Here is a 9,673-nt window from a genome sequence, read left to right as displayed (position 1 = left end):
TGGGTCCCCTCCCAGAGAGAAGTATTTCTAGTGCCCTCAATCCATGGCCAGCAATGCGTGTCGGGGTGGGGGCAAGACAAGACAAAGCAGGAGCCTTCAGGGACTTATGGTTGGTTAGGAGAAATGAGAGGCTCACCATGCAACGGTTTGGGTCATTCATGGTTCAGCCCCAGCATTCATGGTTCTGGCCACACTGCCTTCCCAGCATGCTTTGGGAAGTGCATGTCCTCAACTACTTACTGCTCCTGGGGATCTGATGGGGCAGGAGGCCACTTTCTGACCAAAGGGCAGCAGAGAGGGCTTGTCCCTGCCCTGCCTCCACTCTCCAGCCTTGCTGGTATCCATAAGGGATTCCCCAGGGAGGGAAGCACAGGGAGGTCCATAGTCCAACCTTGAGGTCTACCTACGTGCCTGTCCTAATGTGTTCTTCCTGCCTGGTGTTTCTGGGCCTCAAGCTGGTTCTGAGCAGAGACAGAAGCATCCACACAAAGCAGCAGGCTCCAGGGTACCAAAGGATTTCTCACTTGAGCCTCGCAAGGCGGGCACCCTTCTTCCCTTTTCACAGATAGGCAAACTGAGGCACAAAATGGTGAAGTGACTCACTGCAGGCCACATAGATAGGAAGGTGACCCAGGTTTTTGCCTCCAAACTCTGTTCTTTTTACCCTACACTGCCTTCAGTCTCCTCTACCCCCATCTGAGCCTTTCCTTGCTCCTGCCCATAAACCTGTTCCCAAACAGACCCTCTGGCCTTTCCACCCTTAGCAGCTTGGTGTATCACTCTTCCTGGGGACCAGCACTTGCTGACACAACAGCTAGCCGGGTAATTTACCTATGGTCTACCCCTTTGAAAAATATTTAGCCACATTTGCTCGGTGTGTGTGTATGTGTGTGTGTGTATTTTGTTGAACCATTTGTGAGAACACTGCAGACACCAAGACACTTAAATATTTTCTTATATATCTCGTACGAACAAGAAGCACAAAGCCATCATCACTCCCAAGAAATTAAATATTGACACAATATTATCTACTACACAGTTCCTATTCAGACTTTCTCCATTATCCCTCAAAATGTTCTTCATAAATTTTTCTTTTCCTGATTCAGGATCCACTCAAGAATAGGGCTTTGCATGTGGTTGTTATGTGTCTCTAGCCCCCTGTAATCTCGAATAGTCTCCCTGCCTTCTTTGCTTTCACAACATTGACATTTTGAGGAGTTTGGGGCAGAAGTCTTGTAGAATGTCTCTTAATGGCGATTTGTCTGATTGGTTCCTTACGGTTACATTCTGGTGAAACACCTTCTTAAGAAGTGTACTTAGGTGATGTGTGTCCTTCTCTGTACATGCTGTCAGGGGCCGCGGAGTGTCGGTTTGTTGACAGTACGGGTGATGTTGGATTTCATCACTTGGGTAAGGTGGTTTCCACCACACCTATCTGACGTAAAGTTGCTCTTTTCCCTTTGGGATTCATGACTCCTCTGTCTGCAGGGTGATGATTGGAGGCTGTGAGGCTATCCTCTGGCCAATATTTTACCCAATAATTTTAGCTTCCACTTGGTGATCCTTGCTCAAATCGATTGCAAATGGTGACTTTTTAATTCTGTCATTCCTTGCCTATGTTTAATTGACATTCTCCTTTAAAGAAGAGCTTTCGCTTCTTCCTTACCTCCATGGTATTCTTTGTCTTCACATTTACCTTGCAGGTTTACCCCATTTTGCAGATAAGGAAACTGAGGTGCAGTAGGTTTAAATAATTTGTCAAGTGAGTTGCAGAGCTGGGATTTAATCTTGGACTGTTCTCATACCTGAGCTCACACCCAACTGCCCTCTGGAATCTTCTCAAATTCCTGGGTTTCTTCTCTGATGACTTAGCTCTGAGCAGGGAGTGAGAAGTGGTTCCCACTTCCAGTGGAATTTCTGTAGCAGGTGGGGAAGACATGTAGAGGGAGTAAGGGAGGAGATTCCTCTTCTGAAATCAAGAGCACCCTGCTCCTGCCTCCCCAGCCCACCTCCTACCCTAGAGGCTAAGCAGTGCCTCAGCCTCTCTCTTTGCTACCCCTCAGGATCTGCCCTGCTCTGATCCTTGCTAGGTTCCTGTCTCTGTGGAGCATGCCAGTAGTGACCCCAAGTCCTGGAGCTCCTGAGATGGCCCGAGGCCAATTACTCACCCCCCACCGACTCCAGAAGACATGTGGAATGATCCCACATGTCCAATTTCCACTAGGGAAATATGGTGTCCAGCCAGCAAGCAGAGCCTGCCAAGCCCTGCTCTTGAGGAAAGGCTGTAAAAGACCAGAGGGATGACCCTTGATTGGGGTGGGGACATTCTGGAGGGAGAGCCATGGGGTGGGGTCCTCTGCTTACCACCTACCCTTCCCTATCATGCCCCACTCTGCTTTGACCCCCTCTCACCTGGCCTGCCTTCTTACAAACGCTCACTCAGCAAATGAGTGGCCACCTATGGTGTGCCAGGCATGGCCAGGGTGCCGTGGTGACAAGACTCAGGCTGGGCCTTCAGGGAGGTCACAGACAAGGAAAAGAGATCACTAGTTGTTAAGCATTGGGAGAGGTTCCTGACTGCATCAAACTCTAGGGCAGTTTCCTCGGATCATCTCATTTAAAAACTGTGCCAAAACCAGAGGCACGTAAAACCACGATCCCATTTTATACATAAGGAATCTAAAGTTCAGAGAGGTTCTCTGCCATGCCTTAGGTCACACAGTAAATCACAGGTCGGGAAATTAAACTGCCCCTCCTGCCTCTTCTCCCATAGTGCAGGGCACAGTTTTTGCAAAGGCCTGGGGACGGGAGATAAGGTGGCACTGAGGAATTGCAAGGGTTCAGTGTGGCTGGTGAGATCTTCACCGCTTTTCTCTGTCCTCCTCCTCATGGTCTTCCTCTCCTTCCCACTCCCTTTCTCTCCTCCCTGCATACCTGGGCTCTTATCCCCTCTACTCTCATCCCTCCTTGAGTCCCCAGGCACTGTGGGGCCCACATTCCTCCCTGGCTCTCTCAGGCCCATTAGTGTGTTTATGCTGGAGCCCTGGAGCCCCGACTCTCCCCGCCCCTCCCCCACCAGGGCGAGTGGACAGTTGAGAGGTGGAGGCTGGTCAGAGCTGCAGGAGAACCTGACCCAGCGTCCGGATTCCTGCCCTCCTGTCCGAACAAGTCCAGGGCAGCCAATGGTAGCCCCCAGGTGCCTGCACCCCTTCTTGCGCAGCCCCCCCTGTGGCTGACAGGCCCTAATCTCAGCTGTCTTCATGCAGCCAGCCCTGCGCGCCTGGGGTCACCTGATGCCGACACATTTTAATTCAGAAGCTGATTTCTGCTTGTTGGCAACATGTCATTTCTGAAATTGCTTTCTCTGCCCAGAGGCAGGAGATGTCAGAGCAGCGCAGGTGTTACGGTGGTGCCGCCCCCACCCCACCCCAGCCCCCAAGTTCGGGAAGGATTAAGGGGCGTGGGGGGGCGCACATTAGATCCTCAAGCTTTACTTCTCATGTTTCCCCAAGGGCCCAGGGCCAGGGATAGGGGATGCTGGGAACAGCCTCAGCTCTCCTCTCCTGCCTGAATCTGAGGCCCCGAGTTGGGTAAATGAAGTTGGTGCTGCTGCTGACGCTGACGACACCAATGGTGGGTTGTTTGGAGCTTGTCCCGTACAGGCGCCAGGCGCCCGCAGAGTGGCTCTCATGCATTATTGTATTTGAATCTCAGGACAACCCTCCAAGTTGGTGTCATCCCTACTTTATGGCTGAAACAGATGGAGGCTCAGAGAGGTTAGAGCACTTACCTAAGATCACACAGCAAGTATGTGGTAGAACTAGGCCTCAAGCCCTTGAGGACAACAGCCAGACTGGGATTTGGAAATCTGGGAAGAGACCGGCTGCAGAGCTGGACAGGACTTGGGGGCTGGCTTCTCCTTTGCTTGCTAAATGGCTTGGCCTAAATATCTTTGGTGAAATTTGCCTGCGTCCCTAACTTTCCCTCCCCTGCAGCCCATCAAAGTTAGTTGCTCCTTTTACATTTTCTTACCATTTGGCATATACCTTGATCAGCAATTATGTCAGTATTGGCATTTTTATTGGATGAAGGAGTGAAAAGATGAATGAATAAATGAATCTGTGCACCTTGTATTCCATCCTGTTTCCCCATCCCCACTTCCGTCCCCAGCAGGACCAGACCATAGCAGGCTTCCTGTGGTAGCAGCCACCATGTCTGTCCCTGACTCACCGGCTCCTCGTTGGACGTGCTCCTTGCCCTTTTCTCTCCTCCCTTTCCCTCCCCTCACACTCTCTTGCCTCCTTTTCCCAACTCCCAGAATCCCTGGCTGCCTCAACCACCAGAAACAAGGCTGTGCAGAAGCCTGAACCTGGTGCTTCCCCAAGATGCAGGCTGCCTTCTCTAGTCCTAGGCAGGGAATGAGTTAATGCAGCTGGAAAGCAGCTTGCTGGTCCCCTAGGAAAGATGGTGCATGGGCCACCCCTCCCTCCCCAAGGTGGTCATTACTTCTCAGCTCCACCTGCTACCTCTTCCTGCCTCTCCTCTAGCTCTTCAAGGATGTACAGCTGTGTGTACTTGACCCTTGGCCAGATTGGCTGGTGTGGAGAAAGCTGTCCTGACCCACCTCATGCATTGGCTGCATTGGTATCAAGCGTTAGCTTTAATGAAAAGGCTTTCCGAGCTGTCATTTCATTTTAGTGCTGCCAGAAGCAGTACCAGCTCGAAGGGATAAAACACAGAGGAAGTCAACAATCCATCAAACTTCAGACCCAGCAGGCCCCTTCCCATTTACAGATAAGAAACTGAGGCAGCAGCAATGACATCCTGAACACAACATGGGGTCAGGATGGGTGGGCACCAGGGGGGCTTCTGAAGTGTGATGACACTCTATTTCCTGACACACGGCTCTTTGCTTTGTGATCATTTATCGAGGGTACGATTTCTGTTCCAATTATAAAATTAAAGTGAAAACTTAAATCAGGATCTATTTCACGGAGGATGCTCAAATGTCCAAGGAGAAGGGACAGATGTCTTTAAAAGTCAGATAAACAGAGTCACCGGGTGAGCACTGTCTAGGGAGCTAGAGCCAAGTTGGCAAGTTACCTTTCTTCTCTGAGCCTCATTCGTTAAAACAAGCAGGCAAGCAAGCAAACGCCAACAACAAAACCCTCTTTATAGTATCCCCAGATAGATACATAATAGATAGATAATAGATGATAGGAAAAAAAGAAGGATAGATAGGTACATAGGCAGATCACGTGCGAAGTTCTCCTACTATGGGTCAGGCACTGAGCCAGGCCCAGGGGATGAAGCAGGTAAGGCAGGCACAGGCTCCTAAAGGACAGAAGACGTAAAGAAGTCATCACTAGTCAGTGTGATGACACTGACAACCCTGGCCGCCGCAGGCAGCTCAGCTCAGTGGCTGGGGAACTGGGTGGGAGGGCAGGGAGACTTCTCACTATTCCTCGTGGTTGCTGTTGGATTGGAACCATGTGGATGCAGTACTTACCCCTCAAAATAAATACAATGAAAAATACAATAAACACAAAGTGTGAGCAGTGTTAACAAGGGGTAAGTCCAGAGTGCTTCCGGAACACTGCAGGGGTGTGGGTGCCGACCTGGCCCAGGGGAAGTGAGAGAGGCCCCCGAGAGCAGTGACAACCATTCTGAATGTATGGTAGCCACTGCTGTTAGTCTTCCCGATTATGGGTGCGCCTTTGGCAGGGGTTAGGGAGAAGGGCGCCCTCAAGCTGCCACTGACTCTGTGATACATTCCCGGGCCTCTGGGAGTCCCTTGGTGATAGGAACTCCCTGCCCTGCCTTTTATAGTGTACGTTTCATCTCGTGTCACAGACCAAGAAACATGGCCAGGCCTGGAAGGGAAAGAATCCCTCCCAGCCCCAGCCCCAGGCTATGGACGGCACAGCGATGAACACCAGTGCTGTGAGCACGAATGATACCCAGCTCCTCATCCTCACAACCACCCCACCAGGAGCGAGGACCTGGAATCACCACCTCCCTTTACAGGTGAGGAAGCTGAGGTGTGCAAAGGTTAAGTGACCTTCATAAGGTCATTTCATGAGGTCACATGGTCACGCTTTGACCCCAGGTGGACTCTTAGCCACCCACTGGCCCTAAAGCAGAGCTTGCTTGTATCAAACTTTCACTGCTTGCCTTCTCAGCCCTTCCCTGCAACAGGAAGACAGCCATTTCCTTTGACTCAGCAGCCACTAAATGCCACAAAACCTTATTTGTGTTCTAGGCTTAGAACCATGGTGACATCAATACAATTTTGAATCTCTGATTTCCAGGGAAGCTGGATGGTCACGGGTTGACTCTGTCTAGAGGCAAAATGGGGTGGGAGGGTACAGAGCTCACTTAGAGGTGTTCCCTTTGGAATCAGGCCCTCTGGGATGAGACAGCCTTAGCCCAACGGGAAGTGCTTCCCTCCTGAGGGGACTTGGCAGGTCTCCCACGTGGGTGGCCAGGGCCAGAGAGGAAGAGCCCTGACCGTGGGAGAGCAGTGGGCTAGTCAGCCAAGGGAAGCAGTATGGTAACCATGTCCCCTCTCTTCCTCTTGGAAGAAAGCAGGAGTCACATCTTAACCTACAGCTCCATCACGGCCTGGACAGGATCCCAGCCAACTGTCAGTGGTCATGGCCTCCAGACCCTGGCTGGCTAAATGGACCTTTGACCACTGACTCCTAAAGGCTAATCAAGACCTCTGACCCTTGGGTTCCCAGCCCCCCTTCTCCCTGGCACCCACCTGGGACCCATCAGCCCTGCCTGAGTGGTGGCTGTGAGCTCAGGGCCTTGCTCCCCGTCCAGGTCCCGGAGGCCGGGGCTCCGCAAGGCCCTTCTTTATCCTGAACTTGGCAGTTACATCTCATTGTCTCCTGAGTGAGGCCTTTGACTTCTGACCTTTAGAGGCAGATGGCCTCTGAGAGCAGCAGACGCCAGCCTTGGAACCGGGATCAGTATTCATTACTGATGGACCTCTCTCTGCTGTAATTTCTACATCTTCTGTAAAATGAAGAGAGTTGTACTAACACCTACACCGTGTTAGTACTACACCTAACACCTACACCTACACCTACATTCGTTAATACGAGAGCTTAGAACAGTGCCTGGCACATTGCAAACCAGCATTAGCTGCTCTTAGTATTGTTTTCGCTGCTGTTATTGTGAGACTCTGTCTCTCACCCCCCACCCTGGGCACCTGGGCAGCCCCTCTCATACCACCGCTCGGGCCCTGCCTCGTTCCTGCGTCTGCTCTGTCTAGTCCTCTGTTCCTTCTCTTCCTCTGTCCCCTTCGGTCCTTGCTATCCTGCTGCTCCTGAGGCTCTTTGCTGACTAACCATTCTGCTGTCACTTCAGATTAGAGCCCATTATGTTCCTTCATTACAACTGAAAATTTTTGTGGTTTCCCAGCTCTGCCCAAAGTGCTCCACGAGGGGCAAGGGCTGCGCAGCTGAAGGAAGCTTCCGGAGGAGGTGGAATGTGGGACTGTAAGGTCCCCAAATGGGCTTTCCTGGTTTCCTGCCTCTCGGAGATGGAGCTGAGGTGGCGTGTGGGGGACCAGGGGGAGCAGCCCCTCCATGGACGACACTCAAGAGACCAGGGAGCTGGTGTCTTGGAACCGCCACCCTGGACCCCCAGCCCAGTGTCCTGTGACTAAGGAAGCCGCACCGGGAGCTGTGTCTTAGGGACTCAGTCTGAGAGGTGTCCCAGAGTGGAGAAGTCTGCAACTGGGAAGCTCGTGGCCCTTGAGCAGTGGTCCAGGGCCATCGGCCACAGGTGGGTCTCTTCTAGATGACATCGTCCGTGGTAGCCCTTCTCAGGCCTCAGCACAAGCCTACCTTCCTTAGGTGTAATCTCCAGGGATCTCACCACACACAGGGAGCGGTGGGGTCCCTCAGGAACCCTGAGTGCGGCTCACTAGAAGACAAAAATGGGAGCAGGGAACTGCGGGAGGCTTGAGGGCAAGGAGGGGAGGTAGACAAACAAACAACCACTTTGATGAGCATATTCCGTGGACTGGCTGTGGGCCAGGTCTTCGCAGGCCTCTTCTTACTTCATTTCCATGACAGCCCTTTGAGGTAGGCACTCCTATGACTGCCTTATAGGTAAGGAAACTGAGGCCCTGAGCAGTGAGGTGACTTGTCCGAGGTCACACAGCTAGGAAGGGAAAAGCTAGGAAGGGATTTGAAATCAGGTTGCCTGTCTCCCTGGCAGAACATCTGACGAGGAGAGGAGCCCCCAGCAGAGTTTCAGGGGCTCTCTCTGGCTGTCTCTCTACACAGATCTGGGTGTGGGACCCGGACATTCCGTGTCTGGGTTCTCCCTGCTCTGTGACTAGGTAATAACGTGGTGTTCATAATCACATGGAATTTTCGTATAGGGCCTTCCTGTATACAAAGTGTCTTCTGTGGCGATTATTCTCTCCCTGAGCCTTGCAGTAGCCCACAGTGTAGGCAGGGCATGAGTTATCATCCCCTTTTGCAGATGAGGAAACTGAGTGTGGGGCCAGAGTCCCAGAGAGCAGTTTCCAGGCTCTTGGCATCACATGGAAAAGTGCGGGCTCGGGTAGTAGATGGCCATCAGCTGTGACTAGTTGGCCATTAGCCACTAATATAACTGCCGTGGTTACGCTGGTTGGTTGGTTGGTTGGCAGTGAAGCAGAGGGCACGTTCCAGCTAGCAAGTGGGGTTAGCAAGCGTGGATGGCGGATTGCAGATTGTGTGGATCCTACTTCCTGTGTCTTACCCTGACACCAGCGAGAATGGAGTGCAGGAAGACCCCTCATTGGGATCTTGGTGGATGTTTGCTTTTGTGTCTCAACCAGCCACCATCAAGAATACAGTGGTATGAACCCCCTGTCCATGGCTCCGTTGGTATTCTTTTTGGCCTCACCATATCCTGTGTTCTTGTGCGGGGAGCGGGACCAGAGACCCTCCATGACACTGAGGCTCAGAGAGGGAAGACCCTTGCCAAGGTCACAGATGGAAGATTCTGAGCAAGAACTCAAAGAAGGTCTTCAGGCCCAGATGAGCAGAGTGGGGACACTGGACTCTGATTTCTCTAATGGATGAGGATTGTCATTTCCCCCACCCTCTGTAGCGTTCCCAGATGGGCGGCACCAAGAGCTGAAACGCTTCTGGTCGGTACCCAAGACGAGTAATCTCATCTGGGCCCCTCAAACTTTCCCCTCTCCATCTGTCTGTGCAGTTAGGAGGATGTCAGTTTGGCTGTAGAGAACACTAGGGAGAGAATTGCCATGAAATGTCTCCTATCCCACCCGGCCCGACAGCCTTCCAGCCTGCAGTGTCCTCTTGCAGGCCCAGGCTTACAGTATAGCAAATCCAGGTTCTTGTTTGTGCTCTGCTCCCTCAGACCAAAGAAGCACCTCGTGCAGGGGCTTCAGGGACCCCAGAGCTCCTCTTGGAAGTGAACAAAATAGTCTCTCTTTCTAGTGAATGTTAATGCCAGTCCTCAAAGTTTCCAAGTCTGTCCCTTTACTCTTTTTGGTGGCTGGACATGCCACAGCCCTGTTTGAAAACCTTGGTTGTCTATCCCCAGGTGAACTCCTCAGCCCTTTCCCACCATCCCAGCCCACGTCTCCAGGCCCTGCTCATGGTATCCCATGCCCTAGGCAGCTGAGCCCCATCACCTC

The sequence above is a fragment of the Rhinolophus hipposideros genome, assembly GCF_964194185.1.
Source record: "Rhinolophus hipposideros genome assembly, chromosome: 20".
Lineage (NCBI taxonomy): Eukaryota > Metazoa > Chordata > Mammalia > Chiroptera > Rhinolophidae > Rhinolophus > Rhinolophus hipposideros.
This window is presented reverse-complemented; position numbering follows the sequence as displayed.